This window comes from Rhipicephalus sanguineus, unplaced genomic scaffold (genome assembly GCF_013339695.2).
Source record: "Rhipicephalus sanguineus isolate Rsan-2018 unplaced genomic scaffold, BIME_Rsan_1.4 Seq384, whole genome shotgun sequence".
Taxonomy (NCBI): domain Eukaryota; kingdom Metazoa; phylum Arthropoda; class Arachnida; order Ixodida; family Ixodidae; genus Rhipicephalus; species Rhipicephalus sanguineus.
The window spans coordinates 380,990-404,444 of record NW_023615145.1 but is presented as its reverse complement, the minus strand read 5'-3'; positions in this window follow the sequence as shown (position 1 = coordinate 404,444).

The window sequence follows — 23,455 nt, the reverse complement described above, 5'->3', positions numbered from 1 at the left end:
TTGCAGCCTTATTATCGTCCTTTTGCAAATTGGTGAAGTACCGTAAACCGGGCTAGTTGGTATTCATTCATTAAGTAACAGCGCTAAAAGGACAGGAACACTTTCGAAGGTGTCCTGTCGTGTGTGTGCCTTCGAAAGTTTTCCTTTCCTTTTCGCGCTGTTACATAATGAGCGAAGTACCCACTACGCGTCCGTAAGGTTCCACGCGCACCTGCGCACCTGCACACTTTGTAATGGGGGCTGGTGGGAGGGGGGCGGCTTTAGACCACTCTCTCGTTGTGCAGTTCACATGTGTTGACGCCTGATGCGATTCTAGAATTCTGTGACGCAATATAACATGCGTTAAGACTCCTCCACTAAGTGATATCCTTATAGCCTTTTTTTTAACGTAGTGGTTAGCACTGGCATGGGTCCAGGTTAGAACAGCTACTTCCCACGAACAAGGCCCGGGTTCGATAGTGACTTGGACGTGAGGTTTTTTTTTTTGTTATTTCTTATCTGCATATATCTCGAATTTTCGCTCAGAACCAACGACGCCGACACCGGTATTTTTGCAAAGCAGCTCTTGAAGAGAGCTTAACAAGTTATTGAAGGTAATTAGAGGCACTGAAAATAATGCAAGATAATGTCTAGAAGGAGAGTGCAATCTAAAATGACGTAAAGTATGCAGGAAGCTGCACTAAGTCGCACAAAGCTTGACAGCGAAGCACGGGCCCGTAGCCCGCCGCTCGCGGGCAATATTTCTCTATAGTTTTCTATAGAGCTGGGCGGCCTTCTTGTTTCTTTTCAGTTTTCTCTTTCTTCTCCCTCTCTTCTTTTTCCCTCTTCTCTTCTTCTGTCTGTTTCTTTGTCCCCGTTTATTCTTCTTCTTTCTCTCTCCCTTTCTTTCTTTCGGTGCTTTCTCTTTTTCTGTTTCTATATTTCTTCGTCTTTCTTTCCTATCTTTGTCTCACTCTGCCCTCTATTTCACTCTCTCTCTCAATTTGTCTGTTATGCTTTACTCTCTCTCCTCCCCTCCTTGCCCACATTTCTCTCTAACCTTCACTATCTTCCCCCTTGCCACACGATACTATACAATGCTGTGTTACGTTCTTTAGCGTGCCTGGATAGCCGAGTGTTTCAGACGCTTGCCTTGAGATCGTTGGTACGCGGGATTGATTGCCGCCGCCTCACGACGAAATTTTTTCGCCAAGATTTTCTCTCTCCTTATATCTTCTGTTTCTTTCTTTTTTTTTGTTTCTTCGCCCTCTCCTCACTCTCACAACTCTCCTTCATTTTGGTGCTTCCCCCTTGCTATACGCTGGAAAATCGGTGCACGTGTTCTAGACTAAACAGAAGAGAAGAGGGACGTAGAGCGCGTGTGCCGGTCACCGATGATGATAATTTTACGCGAGCTAGAACAGCTTCGCTCTTAATAGAATACGTATTGGCTTTCGCCGTGAAGTCATTTAAGCATGCTATAAGCCAAGGGTCGCCGACCTGCGGCCCGCGGGGCAATATTAGCGGCCTCCGGCACAACGACCGAATCCCTACCCCCCTCCCTATGTCACTTCCTATAGGAAGGCCGGTATGGCCGGTGTAGCAGTATGGCCTCAAATGGGGTTAGACAGGAACAAACAAACCGCTTCCCGGTGGGCATTGTCCTCCATCTCCACACTTAGCGAGATAATGCCTTCACTTCCTTCCTTTGCACAGGTTCATCAAAAAAGAGGGAACAAAGATTTTTTTAAAAATACTAGGGCAGGGGACCCTTAATCCAAAAATCGTCAAGTTCATGTCACTTTTGTACACTGTTGTCAATTTACCGATTTTTTCGTCCCCGTCTTCTTTGCGTCATTGCAGTATTTCCTCAAGTAATGAACCAACTAGCTCAGCAACAAGCCCTGTTGACTTATATTTCTTCTACGTGAGCTCTTTTTTATGTCGTCAAACCGCGCAACATTTTACTTCTGCGTTAACCTCATCGCTATTCTGTTATGCCGGTCAAGGCTATTCTCGCATGGCGCCCGTGTCTGTCTGTTCGTGTCTTCGCCTCGTCCCCGTCTTCTTTGCGTCATTACAGCTTTTCCTCAAGGAATAGCGCATACTCAGCACGTACGAGCCAAGCTGTTATATGATAATATTGTCTGTGCGGTCTATTGCAAAACGAAGTTCTGACTGTCCAGTACGCTCATCATAGGCCAGGAGGCTTGAGCTTCCGGTCTCGTCGTGGCAGTAGCCAGGCTGGCTTACTTGCACCATCTACAAGATGGACAATTAAGTTTTGAAGAAGTAGGAGAAGAAGATGTGAGGTAAATATTAATATAATTATCATTAATAGGCCGCATTACTTCTTGGCCAATCCCCCTGAGTGGGTATGTGCCAATATACATAGGCTACAAACAAACAACAAACAAACAAACACAGCCAACACTCAGCAGTAGTAGCCACTGTCAATGCAGTCCATAGGGTTTCGCCTAGCCACGCTTCGCTTTGAAGAATTGCTATCCAAAATTAGTTAAAGAATCCATAGTGCTTTTTATAGCGTAAAAAACGACACCACAAGAAAGAAGACAGAACTGTTCTGTGTTCTGTCTTCTTTCTTGTGGTATCTTTTTTTGCGCTAAATGCACCATGGATTCTCACCAACTAGCCCGCTAACGCATTCTGTTAATTAAAGAAGCGTACAACACCACTTTGATTCATACATGCTCAGTGGATCTCTGAAAGAATTATTTACAACAGCTTTTTCCGAATATACTGCGCTACCACTCGGGGTAGCGCAGTATATTCAAGACATCAATACTGTGAGGTAACAGCGTATGACGTCATGGTAGCAAGGCACACAGGATTAATGATGTGAGCAGGAGCGGGAGCCTTCAAGGCACTCGTGACGCCATATCTCCCGGTATCGCACGCCGCAATAAGGAACAGCGTAAAGGGCGAGACGACCGATGTATTAACGGCGGCAGAATTAAAGACCACGAGGATGAGTCACTGCTGAGTCCCGACTCACGCTTCTGCTTCTGCGAAACCGCAGTGGCTTCAACCCTCCCTTCTTGCACTGCGCGTTCAATTGTGATGCAATACGGGCAGCCATTAGAGAAGCGGTTGAATAACTTTGCTAAAGGCGCCACATAACGCGAATGGCACACAAGTGCGGCTTCTGGCGTTTGTGTTTATTAAACACGACGCACGGGAGAGCCAGAGTAATATCGCGGGCGTTATTCTTCAGCGCTGGCAGGATACTGCGGTTTTGCTGCAATGACCCCCTACAAAAGCGGCTTATTCTTCAACCTCTGTATCATACTGCAATGTCACGATCATGACGAAATTAGTCATGCGCGAACGGCTCAGTATGAGAGAATGTTTAAACAGATTTGGCCTTGTCGAAGAGTTCGCGGACCGGGATCGACTTACGGGATGCAACGAACTGACCAAGACCTTCCACTTGGCCCGGCGATGCTACCCTCCGCCTCGTGTCAGTCTATGCAGAGCTCAAGCGGTTACCTGGAGACAGCTGCAAACTAACTTTTACCCTAATCCACTGCTATATCACCGATATACCCCGAGATCTATAACACCAGCATCTGTAAGGTCTGCCAGACAGACACAGCTACGCTTAAGCATATGCTATGGAATGCGAGGCCAAAGCCAAACGTATTAGTTCCGATGCTCTCTCGGCGAGGTGGGAAGCCGCTCTGAGCAGCTCCAAGCTCGCCGACCAATTATGGGCAGTCCAGCAGGCCCGTGAAGCGGCGGAGAGGCAAGGCCTTGACGTCCCGACATGGGAGACCTGAGCCCGGGCCGTTAATCTGCCGGACAAACAATAAAGTTCATCCATCCATCCATCAGCTAATCAAACAAGCGTTGTTATCATTATGTTATGCATATTATATTTTTTTCCCATACGTAGGGACAGTGATGAGGATGCTGTAGACTGCCGGCGGATCTAGCCTTGCGAGATTTGCAGGCAGTTGTCCCGCCCAGTTTTGTCTTTTCAGACCTTATTGAACTACTAATGTACTTTTTAAAGCGAAGCGCGGGCAGGCTACCGAGAAGTCGCGCGCAGCGCGACGCAACCATGCACAAGCCAGTGGCATATGAGCTATTCCGCATGCAGTGTTGTACCCAAGGAGGTTAAAACCGGACCGCCATATCACCACACCACATCCCAATATGAGTCACTCATCACCAGTCACATACGAGGTGTGTAACGTTTCAGAACTTCAAGTGTAACCGCGACACCTCCTCCCTGAATGTCCAGTGACCACGCGGAAACACAATATCATTTACACTGTCGTGGAGAGCCTAAACATTGGAGTGCTTCAAGGAACACTGAATATACGTGGGGCAATCTTACTAGAGTGTAACAGATGTGTCTGGGGATAACCTATAGCTCCTTATTGCAGAATGGTAGCTTAATAGGCTAGTTGGTTGAATGAAGTTCATGTAACAGCACAAAAGCTCAAGGAAGGGATGAAGACAGTGTTGGCACTCCGGGCCCTGCAGGTCTTATTATTGGTAGCTGGCACGTAGTAGCTGGCCCCCAACAATTCAGAGAGACGCTCGTACGAACGACATATTTATTTACATGGTAAGAATTTCAGAAGTCGAGAAAGAAATGATCAAGTGACCAAGTGACACAAAACGTCTTCGGCTTTTAAAGCGCCGCGTTGCCAACCCTGAGCGCATTGGCCGCATCTTTAGCCAATGCGGTGTCCGGTGGTCTCGGCTCGCCTCAGTTGCCACCCCAGACAGCCAATACCCCGGTGATTCGACGACGGCTTCGTCCCCAAATCGGAACCGGGTGTGAATGGCATTTCCTGTCTCATTAGTTTTCTTCGCGCAGAACCGGTCCGCTGACACCTTTGTTATCGCTTGGCTGCGAGGCAGTCTCAAGTGCATGCTCTTGCTTGGAATGCGTCGACGTCCTAGTTGTCGGTTCGCAGTCACCGGTAGAATTCCAGTGCTGGTGGCGGTCATAACAAGAGACAGACAGACAGTTCACTCCCCCTCTATCGTCTCCCCTTCCTTAACATTTCGCGCGCTCATGAATTATTATTGGAAACATACGTTGTGCTCAATGGTGCGAACACCTAAAAGATATATTCTGCTTTTTGTAACGTTCGCTAGACTGGCCGAGCCAGTTCGCGTGCCCGTACAAGAGCCGTGCTGCGCATGCGCGAGGGGTAGTGAGGTCACACAGCTGGCGCACCGGAACGCTGGAACACTCTTAACGCTATGAGCCCATGGCTGCGGGCGGGCTGATCGCGTCCCTGTCGCGTGTGCAGCGTCGACTGACCGAGTGCTTCTACTGCTGCCACTGAATGAACGCGCAAACTGCGCCACGGGCGATGGCGTCCCTCTCCGTCGTGCAAGGCCTGTGACGTCACGGAGGAGTGCGCAGGTCTCCTCTTGTCTATATAGGTCTTGACCAGGTATGAGACGCTGCCGTCTCTATGGTCCCAACGCCGGAACTGCGCCGGGCGTTGGGACCATAGAGACGGCAGCGCTACACGGACCAACGAGCCGTCTTTGTGGCAATAGAGAAATGGCGTTAAGCAAAAAATAAATAGACACGTGCCACATAATGCGTACACCATGTGTGCTATTTTGGTGGCTTTTGCTCCTGTTAGTTTGTTGACTCGGCTACTTTCTGTTATTGAAACAGCAGATTGCGGCGTTGAGGAAGCGGGATTTTCTTGTGTCGGTATAATCGAAAGTTTGTACAGCACGAGGATGCTTATAAAGGCACGTTTCATCAAGGGACTCATTGACTGCGTATTCCGTGACCCGGTGTAGCAGTCTTCAGAAGGCACTCCCTGATCTAGAAGGTTCGCCTGTGCTGTTTCAAATCTCTGCGTCATTCCTACAAAGTATTGCATGCATGGTTGAACTGTCAACGAATGATCATTTTTGAGAATAAAATATCTGCTTTTATCAAAACGAGAGGCTGCGACAATAGGACGACGAAGACGAGACTTTTAGCCTTTTTTACTGCGCATAACCGCACTGACACTCGCGTAGGCTACCTTCAAGAGCTTGAAACTCGTTGTCAAAGTATAAAGGTTTGTTGATAACACACGCGTCTTATCTTGTCGCCCAACTTTCGCGCTCCCAGCGTAGGTGTTTTCATTGTTTGATTTATTCCCCCTTTTTTTTTCGCTGTCAACCAGCGGAGTCGGCGAAGGATGCATAGACATTCAATGCGACGTCTTCCTCCGCACGTCCGTCGATGATGCGTTATTTCCCGTTTATTTATTTCCTGACAAGATGATGGCACTAGCTTTTCCATCCAGCCCGATTGCTTTGCAGCAAGCATTCACGTCTGCTCTCGCGCCACTTCAAAGTGCAATCTGTCATCGCAGCTTCCATTTCATTCCCTTCTTTTCAACTTTTTTTCAGGTGACAGGGAGAGGCTGCCGAAGAGTTTTACATTTTCCCTTCTTGCCGTACGCACAGGAGTGTCTCACACGTTCTTTTTTTTTCTTTAGCGGGTGCCTTGTCGCGACATCCCATATCCCAAAGCTGTTCATGCGTCTCCCGGCACCGTGACATGTAATTTTAATTTTAGTTTACGTCGTCTTGTTTGCCCAATACTGGAATGTTTGTCGCCCTTATTCGCAAGCTGCTACGTTTTTTTTTCTTCTTCTTTAGGACGTAAGTATAGAAGGACGAATGCAGCGCGAAAACTCTATTGCGGCGCGTCTTGATTCAACAGAAGTCGGTCGGCTGGCGATAGATGGAAACGCGTGTCAGAGAGCGTGTCGTTGGCCCTGCAATTCAATGGCATTCACTGTCGACAAGATTTGGCTCGAGCTAAAAAAATAAAAGTATTTTCAAATAAAAAGATGACAACTCAGCTAAATTCTGATACGTGAAGCATAGAATGACATGTTTTGCCCCGTCTTACGTTCTGCAGCCATGACCAACCTTTGCCTGCGCATAGAAAGTTCAACAAGAAAGTACAATACGGAACCACGCATGAAGCGTGTTATTCGAGCACGAATGTTTACTTCAGATTATTGGTTACTGTTTCAATACATCCGGAGTTTACAACATGATTGGTCGGATCTCGGAATGATATCGAGTGTTTGTTGCTCGCAGGATAACAGTAGCAATAACCGCGGTTCCCATTGGTGGTTATTTTACGACCCCGTCGGGCGACGACAATTGCAATTGCGCTCGGCGGATACTTTCGGCGCATTTGGCAGTCAATTTTCTTGTTATTTACGGATGCAACCACGAGAAATCCCATAGACTGCGAAATGTTTACAATATTTTCTGTCGTGTCAACTGATGCGCACACGTCCCCCCCCCCATCCCCTCTTTCCCCGCTCTTCCACCGCCACGCGCTGCTGCTGCGCACCTAGGTTCCCTAACACAACGCGTGGCGCTTCGGCATAAATGGAGTGACGGAGTAGCGCGCACCCATTAGCAAACACGTATGTGCACGCTGTCCGTCATCTACTGCACTTTCTAATGCTGATGCATGGCGTGTGTTCTGGTGCAAACTTCACAAAAGCAAAGATCCGCAAACATTTAGCTGAACTGTTTATCTTTAAGATTTCACTACCTCGAGTTCGACTAGTATCATGGTAACTCTACCTATCGATTTCGTTGTACAGCTTCAAGCAAAACTATTCAACATTTGATTTCACTGCTGATTGTTGACTAAATGTTCCAAAATTGTTGTGCCTGGCAAAAACCCTGTCTATTCTACATTAACTGCATGCAGGCGCAGTGAAATTGTAATAATCAGTCCGACATAGCTCCTGTCGCTAACTGGCGCAGAACACGCTTCATCGAATTACATATAGATGTTAGGAAACGAACGGTTTACGTGTCGGCCGAAACACTAAAAAAAGAAGAGCGTTCGAACTACTTCATAAAAGCTGATAAGATTTACTCAAATAAATACGCTACCACAGCACTCTTCACGACCAATTTATTTTACCACCCTACTTTATGTGCCGCCGCATTGATAACCACTGTGAGGCAGCTATTCTATTTCCTAAAACCAAAACATTTTCCGAATCTTTTCTACCACTCAAAGTAACTCAGTGGAACCATCTTCCAGCGGATATAGCATCACTAGGTGTTAATCAGCGCTTTCGCGAGGTACTCATTAAGATTGTATAAGTAGTACGCTTATGGAAACTTCTTAATTGTTTTATTATTAATTGTATGTTGTTTGTTTATATTTTTAACCTCTCCACTATGCATCGCCCTTGGCCTTGAGGGTGAATTAAAAAGTAAATAAATAATTAGTTCATTTATTTTCTTCTCCTTAGTCAAAATGATAATTATTGTTAAATATTCAGGACTCTAGTCAAATCACCGCTTCCGTTCTATTTGGCTGCAAACTTGGTAATAAAATTAAATGGCGTGGCCACTTTCGTACACTTTTAGCTTGAATTATAGCGCCTTTTCCAATCTACCCGACGGCAAGCCTGCAATAAAGAGCCATTGTACATTTCCCAGCTCTTAATCCAGCAACGCGCCAGTTACCAGTGCCGGCAGTGCTAGTATATTATAGAAATAACAAAGCTGGTAGTATTTGTTTCTTACTGGGTACAATGTCCGATCGCGTCATACGTGACAGCGACAGGTTTTGTGGAAGAATGTCGCTGCTCCACGTAAAGGAAGTCAGACCGGAGATGTATGAATGCAATGTTTGGGCAGCTCACACAGAATGTGTTTGTGATGTGGCAGCTTTTGTTTTAGGTGTGTCTCTTGAGGTGTGTCTTTGAATTGACTAACTTCTGGAAATGATGTGCGTTGGCGCCCAGTATTCTAGGATTACGACCGCATCTGCATTAAACCGTTTATAAAGTGTTAAAATTCCGTACAACCGAAATAAATGTTCCGCTTTACTAACACAGTTTTTTACTGATATCCGAGTTACACTTCTGTAGCATTCATATCATAAAGCAGCCCGAAAGACAGGACAGATAATTAACGTGTACAAGCTCGCTTAATTCAGCACGTTACTTTTGTAACAGTGTTCGCTCAGTTTTTACATGATAAGCATTCCTAATATTTCCCGCAAGTAATGTGAGACCACGCGCGAGATATCGAATGCTTTTATCCAAAGTAACTTACCCTGATATTTTATTTTTCCTGCAGTCACAAGGGGACTATATAAGAAGCTTGCCATGTGTATTACTTCCAGGACGCGGCTTTATTGCGTTGAACCCAATTGCATATGTTTCCCTAAGTTTGAATATGTGCAATGGCAGCGATAGCGATTCAGATATTCACCTTCTTTTGGAACGCTGCATACGATGCGTCAAGCAGCAAGCTGTATCAGACGGCACGACACTCTTCGCCACCGTCAACTTTGACGTAGCTATCCTACCTGGCGGTTTCTCGTGTAACAGCGATGCTCAGTGAGCCCGAACTGAGCTGTATTTCTCTTTCAATTCACAAAATACCACAGTTCTCTTGAAGAACAACGCTGTCGAATGTGGGAGAATTGAGAATAGCCTTACGCCGGCCTTTATAACGTTCTATGCCAAAAGCCCTGATCCTGTATCCAACTACACTCGTCTCTCTTTTGCCATGGTCAGTTGTACCCTAGGCCGAGTGGCACAGCTGACACACAAGTTGGAATAACGCAGTACAACGCATTACACAGCAGCTCAGATATTGCGAGTCATTTATCAATGCGTCACCTGGCGGCGCGCTACACTTCCACGTTCCGCAGTCGAGCGTAACACGTTCAGCCCTTGTCGTCGCTGCTGCCTGCTGCTGGCCAGGCCTCAAATTACGTGCTTTTCTTTTGTTTCCACGTCGAGGCCCATGTAAGCTTTACTGTTCCCGATGGGAAAACTTACTCGCTCCTTGTCTGCGCAGCATTGTCGAGGGGTCAAACTTTTTCGTTTTCTTTGATCTACACGTACAAAGTTTACATTCTTGACACGACATTGTGCGCTATTATTCCACTATTCCACTCGTAAAAATCTCCACTACAGCAGGCGAGCTGTCATATTGTTCGTCATGTTCTTATCTTAGCTTAGATGCCGATTGAATCAAACAGCAAAACAAGGCAGACAGTGTGAGAGAAAGAAAATAAACATACGACAGCTCCTTCAGCAAGGAATAATAACCCGAACACAACACGAACGAGTTGACAAGGGTAGGTAAAGGAAGTCGAGGCGCAAGGTTTCTTCTGTCAGCCATTTGTCTTCGTCTCAAGTCGCCCGCGACGCGAAGCTGTCAGTTTCCTTCCATTCATCCCCTACACCTCTGCATGGCCGCACAGTGTCCGCGTTCTGAAACATAGACCCTTTGTGAAGGGACAGTAATGGCAGATCCCTCTTTGGAGGTGCAACTACAAAAATAGTAAACAGCGGGCTTCGCAAACAAAGAAATATTGAGAGCAGTAAATAGCAGGCTTCGATGTATTGCCTGTGTGAAAAATAAGAGAAAAAATATTGAACGTATGGTTTTTCACGGTGATGTTTGTAATATATATTCCTTTTCGTGGTCATCCCATGCCATTAACTTGAACATACTCATTATGCTATTCTCTACGCTCTGCGTTTATTTTGCAGTAGAGAAGTTTAGCGATATATGCAGGTAGAAATAGATATTGCGTAGATGGTATAAAAATAGCTGCATTAGACGTCATAAAGGAGGTGGACGTATGTCCAGGTGATATTTCATTATTCGATTTGTCCATTTCAGTCATAGAATCGTCAGCAGAGGTGGCAGATATTGCGTTTTTTAGTTATAAGAGCACAGAATGCCGTATACGTAAAAAATTGGTTTAGCTTTTTATTGTCGGCTTGAAAAACTTTCTGATGATGTAAGCTTTCCCCAACTCTGCTAAGGCGTGCTCAAGACAACACATGTCAACATATCTACAGCGGCAGAAATGACGGCTATGCTCAGTGCCCTAGAATTAATCGATTTTGAAAGACCGATCGAATGCGCTGTCTTTTCTTACTCAAAACCGGCGTTACAGTTCACGCTGTGAGTTCTCCGACGCAAGTGCCACGAACAGATTCCGCACGAAATGTTAGGTTTCAACACCACGTCGAAGACGGCTAGCTGGGCTTGCAATCCCTAGCTGGTCATTATGGAACCAGTGGCAATGATTCCGTGCATAAATTGGCTAGAGCCTCACATCAAGACGCGCAAACTCTTCAGATTCCGCTTTCAATGACAGGCGTTACAAGTGAGCTTCGACACCTGGCATGTAGTCTCTGTATGATGGAACCGAACACGCCAAGCATAAGGCACACGAGACTCCACCACATAAACATTACACTGCAGCTACAGCCACCATGCGGTAATCATCAAAGCAAAGCTTTGCGTCCTTGTTGGCTTGCGTTAGGGGTCGCTTTTACATAGGCATACATAGCATTAATTCGAGTGACCGTCAGTGCGGCACGCGAGGTCTGTGGCACTAAAGAAAACATCGGCCATTTATTATACCACAGCCTTCGATTTGCCACATAATGACAAAGACTTTCTAACACATTACCAACGCCATCGCTCATCGGCCTTGCGCAGATTGTGCTTCGTGAGGACGACGGGCCAGTGCGAACGTCTCTGACTAGTCGCGCTGTCCCACACGCACGCGTGAGCGTATTTATTTCAAATTTCCTTGTTTAATTTCCTCCTCTCCTCTCTCTCTCCTCATCTTTCTACTCCCCTTACCCTTCCACCCCCCCCACGTAGGGTAGCGAACCGGACACTTTTTAACACGAAAGTGTTTTATGGCGGGGTCCACCAAGGCTTTCATGACGCATTTCCGTCACGGAAATACGTCAGCAAAATGAACGTCATCAGATGGCAAGAAAAAAAACTATAACAAAAGTTGCGCTCAGAGGAGTCGAACCCGTGACCTCTCGGTCCGCTATGATGGCTGGCTGGCGTTTAGCGCACTGAGCTACCGCCAAACACATAACGGGGGCTACATGAACGCGTCTTTTATCTTTCACACTTTCCTTTCACAGTGCTATTGGATGGATGGATGCTATGAGCGTTCCCTTTATAACGGGGCGTTGACATGTGTGCCATCCGGCTCAAAAAAAAAGAAAACAAAAACGCGCCGTTGCTACAACCGTCCCATTCGACGCGTTTCCGATAGAAGTGTATTTTCGTCAACGCTTTAACACACCGCGAGGTGGTGACTTTAGCCGAAGCCTCTCTCATAGCATCCATCCATATCGAAAAGTAGCTCTCCGACGCTCGTCTGGCTGTCACACCGCGTTCCGCGCTCGCCCTGTGAAAATTAATGGCCAGGCTAGAGGGAAGACACGACGCGCGTAGCGTTTCTCTTCGCCTTTCACGACGCTTTGAAGGAGTGCTTATGGAGTATCAGTGTTTATTATGTGCTTGTTGATGCCATCTTTGCGCGATATTCACCATATGCTTAGAATAACAGAGAGCTGAGCTAGTTGGTACGTATTCATTCTAAAAAGAGACAGGGCGTGCAAACACGGACACAAGAAAGAGATCAGGACACCACAAACGCCGACTAACAACTGAAGAGACGCACAACGGCTGAAAAGAAAGAAGGCACGAAAACTTATCTGAGCATGCCCATGCAACCGGCGAACCTATCAATCCGGCACGCGTGGCGGTCTACGTAGAAGATAACTGTTAAGGCATTTGATTTCATCTTTATGCAAGTTAATCGACGGTTGGCTCACGCATGCGCTACCACTATTCTCGATATGCCATGCTTCAATCATCAGGCGCGTTTCTTCATTTCTATGCCGGTACAACACTGCGCCTTCATCGAATTTTGGCGTGCACTTACAATCTCGACAATGTAAAGATAGATTAGAAGGTGAGCCTCCTGTTAGCGATCTCTTATGTTCCAACAATCTCTGGTTAATGCATCTGCCCGTCTGTCCTACGTAGAAGCGGCCGCAGCTGAAAGGGACCTTATACACCACACTCGTACGGCAATCAGTGAATTTGTTGGTGTGTTTTACGAAACAATTATCGGTCCGCTTCTTGTCTTTTACTCGCTCATTCTTCCTCTGCACAGCGGCGCAAATCTTACCTAGCTTATTGGCAGCCGTGAAACAACATTAACGCCGTATCTACTTCCTACTTTCTTTAGCCTGTGAGATATGCAATGAATGTACGGAATACCTACGACACGTTTCTTCCTATCACTTTCTGCAACCATGCTCGGACTTAACACAATAGACTTCTTTAAACGCTCAGCGACCGTGGCCACTGCATCACGAGGATACCCTACATCTAAAAGACGCGTAACCTGTGCGCTAAAGCTATCACTCATTTTGTGCTCACATGACTTGGTGAGGGCTGACTTAAGGCAAGACATGGCGATGCCGTTTTTTACAACCTTCGAGTGCTTCGACGAAAAATTTAACAGCGGTTTGGAAGATCTAGGAGAATACTGCCAGCACACGTGGTTCTTCTGGAACGTTAAGGAAATGTCTAGAAATTGTATTCCATTATTCTGAGGCACCTCTTTAGTGAAGCTCAGCCCTCCTCCGTTTAATTCAAATTTTCGCTCACGGAAGTTACCACCTTTTCAAAGTCCTCATCACTACAAAAAATCAAGTAGTCGTCCACATAACGAAAACCTTAATAACCGAATTACCTAAGGCGCCTTCCAAAAGATTGTCAATCTTGCTAAGGTATAAATCACTAAGAACCGGAGCAACCTTAGAACCAATACATATCCCTGATTTCTGCACATAAACGCCTTCCTTCCAACCTACCAGCGTCGACTTTAAATACATGGAAAGGATTTCTAGAAATGCCCCGGTAGAAACACCACATTTATCGGTGAAAACCGTCTGGTCGCCTTGTTCGTTAATACATTCATTGACACATTTTAACAAGTCCTTATGCGGCAAAGAATAACATAGGTCTTCAATATCCATACTAAAAGCTTTACAACAGCCGGGGTTCTCCTCTGAGAGGAACTGAACTAGCGCCTGAGAATTACGCATACGAAAAGGGTCTGAAAAACTCAAAGAGGTTAAGCAGTTCTGCAAATAACTAGATACAGCGACTTGCCAGGTGCCTTGCTCTGAAACGAGTGCTCGAAACGGAATCTCGTTCTTATGTGTTTTGGCTGAAAAAAACAATTCTAAAGTAAGTGATTTAGCCTTCTTGACATTACAAGCTATTCTCTCAAGATTATGTCTTAACAAAAGGTCGACAGCACGTTGCCTAACTACCGAAGGCTTAAGTTTTACCGTCCTAAAATTCTTTTCTATGGCTGTTAATGCTTTTTCTGAGAACAAACTGTCCGGCATAATTACAAAATACCCTTCCTTATCTGAAATTACTGGCCTGAGTTTCTTCTCGACACAGTAATTAACCAAAGGCCGGATAGGATCAGAACACTTGAGATGCATTTAGAACCCTTGATGCTAGCAACGCAGTCTGAAATGCAGTGAGAACGCTCTTCTTCAGAAACAAGTCTAGTGATTGTACGCGGTAAACTTAAAACGTCTATTGGTTTCAGGTTCGGCTTAAAACAGTATTTAGGACCTAAGGCTAGGGTTTTGCAGTGACTATCATCTAAGGCAGCTCCTCCAAGGACTAGCAAGTTATTTTGCGGTGAAACAGTAGAAATAATCTTCCTCTTACATGGTTGAAGTTCTCGAAGTTTTACCCTCCATATGCATTCCGCATGCTGGTTAGCTACCCTCATCCAGTCGGCGTATATCTGCTTCTGGCGGCGGTCGTCACGTGAAGTCGAGCAACGGACCTTGAGGCATTCCTGGTAAAATCTCACTTGACGCCATGATTCCGCGGTCAATATGGCACATATCCTCCTGGCATGTAAGTGCACGCCAAAATTCGATGAATGCGCAGTGTTGTACCGGCATAGAAATGAAGAAACGCGCCTGATGATTGAAGCATGGCATATCGAGAATAGTGGTAGCGCATGCGTGAGCCAACCGTCGATTAACTTGCATAAAGATGAAATCAAATGCCTTAACAGTTATCTTCTACGTAGACTGCCACGCGTGCCGGATTGATAGGTTCGCCGGTTGCGTGGGCATGCTCAGATAAGTTTTCGTGCCTTCTTTTTTTCAGCCGTTGTGCGTCTCTTCAGTTGTTAGTCGGCGTTTGTGGTGTCCTGATCTCTTTCTTGTGTCCGTGTTTGCACGCCCTGTCTCTTTTTAGAATCACCATATGCGGTGCCGACGTATATGTTAAGTACTTTAGCTACCGCGAAGGTTGAATCATGATCATGGGCGTTAGTGGTCGGTACAGAGATGTGCCACTAGGCGTCAACGTGAGTGCGTCCACATAAAGCGATGCTATATCTGCCAAACAACAGTAGACATTGTACGAGCTCTCAGATACCAGTGCACTATAAACAATCAACTACTTCTGTGACGACACGTTTCATTTTCGTGTTATACCGATTCCTATGACAGAGGGATCAGCCATCTTTTGTTTAACTTCGCTACTCTTCTGTTACCACTCTTCCTCCCGGGTTGAGTACTCTCGTAAACAGCGAAATACTCATCCAGCAGATATGCTGCCCAAACTAAGAAGAGTCTCCATGCGTGCAGCTTGAAAGCAAATGATCCTATCAGGAGAGAACTTCGCTCTTGTCAGTGGTTCGCATGTGCTGCCCCTGACTTTTACTGAGGCGGTCGCTTTATACCCTCAGGTCTTACCGGGAGGTTGGTAGTGATTATGCAGAGGACATTACTGGTTGAACAAAAACCAGAAACACACTTCGCAGTATTTTGTGTGGCCCGAATAACATAACGTCTGCGGCCGCGAAAGTGTAACAAAAAGAACAGGCCTAATAAAGAAGCTCCTCTACAAGAAAGAATTGTTCGGCAATTGCGTGCAGTCAACCGCGAACAAGGAAGTTCGGTTTTTGCGCCGTTCAAATCGCTCTGGTAAGTCTCTTCTCTATTTTTGTAAACGTCTAGAATTCCTCCAAAGTTAAACTGTGCGAGTGTTCAGGGCGGACGCAAGAAACACGGTGAACTTCGAAAAGAAACATTTCGTAGAGTAAGGGAAGAGCCCCGGCAAACACAAGAAGGATTCTTCCCTTCAGAATAGTTTCTTCAGCGTAAAAGAAACAAGCAAAGGCTCACGGATCCGAGGAAAGGCTCGCGGGCCCTAGGCGAAAGTTCGAAAACAAAAAGTGAGGCACTTGAACAAGCGTTCGGAAAGAACAAGAGATTTTTATCGTCCATGGGCGTAGGTAATGACGTTTGATAGCTAAATGATGAGATCAAAACTCACTACACTGAAGACGATAGAAGAAACTTGAAACTTGAGCCATAAGGGCTTTCCAGTCACGAAGTCTCGGAAGTAAAAAAAAAGCTCAAAAAGTCGTCGTTACAAGAAAGGCTTCCAGAATGCTGGCTTCCTCGCTGGACATCGTAATGTTGGTCTTCAAAGTACTGACAATTCCAGACGAAAAGCTTGTTCTTGATGCGTGTTTGTTCTTTATTTCCACCACATTGCAGTCACCGGGCTTTCATTTTTTTAACCCTATGAAATGCTTTGGACGTAAAAAACGGTGTACGAAGAAAAAGAAGTAAATTAATAGCCTATAATCTTAAACGCATAACAAAAGAAGTCAAGCATTCAAGTGTTCTTTGATTTTAATGCTAGTTTACGTGAAAAATGGTAAAAAAACGCTCTTATATTTTTTTCTTTGAAAGTGTAAGTATTGAAAATTCCGCATCCGAATACAAGATTGAAATTATTCCAGTATTGTACAAAATGTTGTAAGCTTTCAAGCACACTGGAAGAATACCTCGAGAGTTGCGAAGTACGTAATGTAAACAAAGGGCGGCACGTGTCTTCATCTGCATAGGCCTAACCTAGTCGGCGCCATAGGGTGTACCTACACATATACAATTTTAATCTGGCAAAATTGTCGGCATCTTGGTCAATGTCTCATCATAAGTATGATGCCACTACCAAATAAATTATGTTCTGACGTCTTGTTCTGGTTGCTTTTTGAGGACATCGCATGACATCGTTGCTTGATCTAAAGTCGGGTGATCCCGGACAGGGCTGGGCAGAGATGCTTTGAAATTGTATCGCGATACGATACAAGATACTCGGGCAAGAAGTATTTGAGATACAGATACAGGATACTGCGGCAGTAATCGTATGCGATACGATACTGTGCAATTGTATCTGAACATACTTCGATACATTCGCGAATTCGTTTTTGTAGGTCTATACCGGCTGATCAAAATTAAGCTTTATGATTTGCTTACAGTTAGGCACTGGGAGGTATGTGTAGGCCACCTCTGCAAATAAGCTGTGCGGTCAGGGGTACGCAGTGTGACATGGTAATTATCACTGTCAGGATAGGAAAACTATCCTTTCGCGAATTCGCGAGGACCCGTCTCCTTGCCTTTCAGCGGCCGAGGCATTCCCTTCGCCCCAGCATCACCCCGTTTGTGTACCCGACACTTTACGGGAACAAGTGACAGTTTCCTCGATTCCGAATAACATTAGTCCACTCTACCACGGCTAAAGGCTAGAGCGAGACTACTCACTAAACGTTTCGGCGGACACCATGACGTCATTTACATGAATGTCGCCAAGTGCGATCATGGACACATTCTAACGGCTGTAAATTACTCCAAACACTGGATTATAACAATCTCAGCCTCAGTGCGCAGCCATTGTTCGAGCACCCAATGCAATAGCTTTAGCATTTAGTCAATTAGCTTTAGCAGTTAGCGGGAACTCGATAGCAGACATGACATACTCGCAAGCGGCCTGCCGAATATTCTAAAGGCACGTCTACCGCGCATAACCCTCAAGCTACTAGGCGAAGTAGACTAAGAAAAAAAAGAGTCAAAAGAGGGTCACGGCCGCGTGACTCTCTTCGGATGTTCATTTGACCCGTTTTGGAAGGTAGATTAACAGAAAGAGAGTTAGCATTACAGCTGGAGTCACGGGACTCTCCTGAAGCGCGTTTCGATTGGCTTCCGTGATGAAGGCGCCGTCGTATGTGCCATACGTATCGCGCGTTTGCCGTTCGGCGCCGTTTTGTCGCGATGGCTCGCCTCCCTTGCCGACGGAGCCAGCCGGGCTAGCGCCGCGCCTCGGCCTCGGCCTCCTCTCAGTTTGCTCGGTCCTTTGGAATGCGTTGCGTCGGTTGCGCGGGTTGTGTCAGTTGCCTGTCGTGCAGTTTTGTGTTCGAACAAAAGTGCGCATCTTCGGTGGCGTTGACTCCAGGCTCCGTGCTCGAATAAACGTTTGGAGTGCGGAATATTCATGGAGCTGCTCGACACGGAGAACATGCGCCCGTTAACGGCGAGTGTACTGCTTTCGTAGGTACTAATTATACAGCTTTAGCTGGGCGTCTGCAAGAGCTCTGCGGAAGTTATCTGCGAGCCATTTCCAACAGCAGCCTGCGTCCGCGGGGCTGTTGCGGATGCCGAACTAAAGCTGTCAGTTAAAGGGTTGACACCGTTATGCGCGTTGTTGTACAAGCTCCCATAAAATGAGCGATGCAAATAGTTATCAAGGGTCATTTTATGCTGATCGCACATTGTGTCTGCACTGCTGTAGGTGCAAGATGTCGTTTTGAGATGCGTTTTACTCTACTTCATAACATTTCAATCAACCTTGAGTGTACCTATCATTTATTCACGATTCATGAATGAAATAAAGCCGGGTTGCCTTCGATGTGGGCTCCCGAGATGTAATCTACAACATATGCTGTGGCAATGCTCCATGCTGCGCGCGGCTGCAGGGTCTCCAGCCCCTGAAGAAGAATGGACCACTCTCCTCACCAGTCCCCAAGAGGACGACCAATTTCGGGCTGTCCAGAGAGCCCACGACCTGGCCGTCGAGTTTAACCTCCGGTCCCGTCGTGGACGCGGCCCGCGGACGAGCCCTGACTCGCTCTTCTCAGGACCAAGTAAACTTCAGTTCAGTTCAGTTCACCTTGAGTGTGCAGCGTGCTTGCGCGCTTGGGAACGTGAAAAAAAAGCCCGCCTACAGAACGCTTAGACGCGCTATATATTCTGGTTTTTCTTGGCTTAAAGACGGTAGTTTCAGTATAGTAGGATGCTTCCAGCACGTACGCGTTGACACGCCTCGCCGGTAAGGCGAAAAAGCTAGAGCCTTTCGATGGCGCGCGTTCTTGCGGTCGCAGCCGTGCACTTTTTAAAGACGATAGCCTTTCTTGGGAACTTAAACGCAGAAATCTTGGTCTGTCTTTGTCTGTCTGCCTTTCTGTTTGTCGGCACGTCACTCGAATCAGCCACCCGGCCAAAGTTGAACCACTTGCCCAAGGGCCAGCCATCTTGAACGGCTGACTAGGTTCATACTTGTGCACATTGTTGATCGAAAAGGAAACATTACGCATATCTGAGGCGCCACATCACTAGGTAACTATTAGGTGGTGTGTTCCTTTAATAGAACATACATAGATACGTAATTCTAGAGACCTAGTTTCTTAAGCTGCGCTGAAAATGCGACTGCGCTGAAACTTGCCTTCATCCGTGCCCTCTGCACGAGCACATTGTTGTGTTTCGGTTTCGGTTCAATTTTGCACTGTACGAATGCCATGGGGCGCCGCTCTGGCATTCCTGTTTTACCCAGGTGACGTGTAAAGAGCGTGGGAGAATACTCGTTGAGTGCGGACGTTTCTTCTGCTTCGGCGCTTCGCGCCAAACCGCGTGTTCGTACTGTTCGGGCTGGCTGGCGTCCCCGCCGGTCGCGTTGGTCACCGCCGGTCTTCGCCTGCTGCTGCACCGGGACTACCAGCCTGCAACACAGCACTCATGTTTCCAGACGTATTGCCAGATGGCCTTCATATCTCACGCAGCGCCTCTTCTATCGTCTTTAGACGACATTTGCAGGGAAGCACGCAGATACGCGGCCAATTTTTTTCTTCGTTGTTTGCTGTTTTCGTAGTTGCCAACAAATGTGATGATGCTATAGCATAATCAAGTGAGCTTACGGGATTGTGAGAGTTATGTGCGCTAATTCTAGCATAACATGCCTCATCTCGACGTAGACGGCGTCCGCGCGCACTGGGTGTGTCGTTGGGCGCTCGTACTCGAATGTGTTTGCTGAGTATTTAAGGATGGGTTACGTTTGTAAAACATGCAGTCAGTAACCCCTCACGGCGTGCCCCTGGGTGCCGGAAGATGTGCTTGGGTGTCGGAATATGCTGGCGCAAAGCCCTGCTTATTCTGAAACCAAATTTTTAAGCGATTTCTAAAAAAAGAAATGCTTTCATTCGTGCATAGCCGGTGCCTATTGCAAAGCGATGTTCCCGCTGCCTTTTACGTAAAAATTTGGTTTCGCTGGGAAATTATTTCGAACGAAACTCTCGTGTAAGGTGTACAGTAATGGTTTGTTGAACAAAGGGTGGTTTTAGATACAAATAAGCAGTGTGTATGTTGCGGTTATTCCCAGAATCTCGAATCACTTCTCCCGCTTCTTCACTCTAGTTGACAGCCATATTCGGGGAAACGAAGGTGTCGCTTGGTCTGGCGCCTCACCGCTCGTGATGGTAAAATCAACAGCGGCGTTCTCCCCGTCACCCGAAAGAGGCCGTCTGTCCTACATTTCCTTCGGTTGGACAAGACGACGTAGGAAAAGAGGTGAGTGGCACCCATGCAAAGGAGCCTAAACCACTTTCGTTTGTTGTTTAAAAGAGACTCACATTATCTTGTGTTGCAAGTTTGTCGCCAAGTGACTTGTTACAAAAGCTACTATTTGCAAGTTGTGTTTTAAACGATAACGGCAAAAAAACTTGGTTCCTTACCATGCCTGTTTGCATTTGTTGTTTTGTTGTGAGCCTTCATTATGTCCGTGTGAACTACTTATTGTGTAGATTTTGCAAACATTTACTGCAATTTCATTTTGTCATCATAATACACCTTCTGCTTTTCAGATATCGTTTTTATGGTGCTCACGCTGAACAGCACCGCCAGCCTAGCAAGTCACAAGACTGATGCCTCCAGCCGTCACCACTTTTTGATTTATTCTTGATTATAAGGAGTAAAGATAGAAACATGATGCCGATTTCTGCAATTTATTTTGCACCACATAACACTATGCACATCAGTCACACATTTTAGTTGGCTATACTCATACAAGCATGTAAATGAGGATACCTAAACTTCCTAATTGGAAATCACAGACCATTTCCGCGCTTTCTATATTTGCTGCGAAAGGTATGTTGTTTTGACGAGTTTTATTCAAAGAATGCTATAATTGAACTATTGTTTTTTTGCAGTCGCTGGGCAGAACGGCAAGTAATATTGGACTTGCTTAAAATTAATACTTCACTATTTTCAACAGTAGTCGCGCAAAAGTAGAGCAAGGGTCAAATGCGTTGCTTAAAATAGTTGTGGAGTCGCTTGACGCTTCGGTGTGGGTCACTTGACCCTCGTAGGAGCGTTACCGGCAAGAGTCGTCTGACCCTGTAAGTGGTAACGTGATCATTCGGATAAGAGTCCTACCACTCTTCCTTGAGGGTCAGGGAACTCCCAGATCGCGCCGACACTGATCCACCAAAAGAGTCACCGTGACTCTTTAAAGAGCGTCCTATACGTGGCAAGTCAGAACTATCCGAAAAGAGTCACGTATACGCTTTTAAATGCGAAGCATTTCTTAGCGAACCTCAGGCACTTTGGCCGTTTCTATCTACGTATATCTATCTATCTATCTATCTATCTAGCCGCTACGTCTGGGCGCTCTCCTGGTCGTCTCCATAACTTGTAATATACCAAATTGGCATAGCGGGGGATCAGTGTATGACGAACACGATTCACTTTCAGTCACGTGTGGCACATACAAGCAAATCAGGGTTAATGTTACGGGTATGTGCCACAGGTAATACAGAGTCTCAACCAACACAGTAACCTCGAAGACACACCCACTGACACGAAAGGAAAGTGATAATAATAATGGTTGGGGGTTAATGTCCCATAACTACGATAGATTATGAGAGACGCCGTAGCGAAGGGCTCCAGAAATTTTGCCATCTGGTATTCTTTAACGTGTACCGAGATCGCACAGTACACGGGCATCTAGCATATGTCTCCATTGAAATTCAACCGCCACGGCCGGGACGAAACCCGACCTTCGTGTCAGCAGCCGTGCACCGTAACGCTACACCACCACAGCGGACGCAAGGAAAGCGAGGAAGCTGAAGACAGAACACCATGGAAGACGCTAAACTACCACACTCGTCCGCGTGGTCCGCAAAGTGGACCACGTGGACGAGTGGATGCTCCATTAATAAATCTGCCGAGAGGCTCTCATCAGTAACGGTGGCTTCATTGATTTATCATGACCCAACAACGCCTGGTCCTTATACTGCGTGAAAGACGGCTTGGATGTGAACAGGGCATCAAAACACCTCGCTGCCACATCTACACTCTTAATCAAATCCTGGCTAACGCATGCCCTGTAGGCGGGACGCTTCAAAACTCAGGAAAACTCCCGGCTATTAGGCTTTCGAAAAGGAATTAGCCATGACAAGTGTATATAAAAAACGTGCACGCTTCACCGCCGCCTTATAGACGGCCTGCAGTATTAGTCGCGCGTCGGTGTGGGCCGCGTAAGTGAGAATCCTGGCTACAGATCAGCGTATGCTCCCGCGTGTTATAACTTGTCGGCGCAAGCGTCGGTGTATACGCATGCGCTGACAGCGTCAGCCGCAAAGGCGAGCTATGCTGCGAGGAGGTATACGCATGGAGCTAACTACGCGCTCTCTCTTGCGTGCGTGAGAGAGAATAGGGGCTGCAACATTCTCCATTGCACTCCGCTTCTGCTGTTTTTGCGCAGAGAAAAGAAAGGAAGGAGGTAAAATGAGAGTTCGAAGATATTGTGCGACGGGAAGGGGGTTGCGTTTTTGGCGCGAGTGGTTAGTTTTAGCGCGTTCCACGACAGCGGCGGATGTTTAATAGGTTGGTGTGGTTTGTTGAGCGTGCCGCGTGAGCCGGTACTCGGCCGCCATGGAAAAATTCTCTTATCTCAATATTAAGGGGGTGTTGCGATAGCGACATCCCCTTGCACGTGCCAAGGCTACACGCAAGCAGTTGACGCAGGATTACACGACGCTTTCGCGCCATTTCTGTCTCGCTGGTGCGCACACTGCGGACACAGCCCGGCGCATCGTACCCGCCTGGGTGAGTGTTCTTTTTTCTTCACATATATGCTCGTGCTGTTAGCGTTCACATTGTTGCATGCTTGCGCTGATATATATGAATGATGGTATTGAGCTGCCAGAATATTCTATTGCCGTCTTTTGAAATAACTATACGAGTATGCGTACAAGTAACTATACCAGTATATGAGTACTTATCTTTGTTGTAATCGTGATCCGTCTCTATAGTCGCGCACGTGTTGTCGTGCTGATCGAATTTATTGTGAACTCTTGTAGAGTTCAAGGCTTTCGTCGCTCTTGGCAGGTGTCACTGAGATAATCAATTCGTGTTGCTTGACAAGCTGTGTAATTTTAGCTCTCGCATGGCTTCTTATCTTTCGG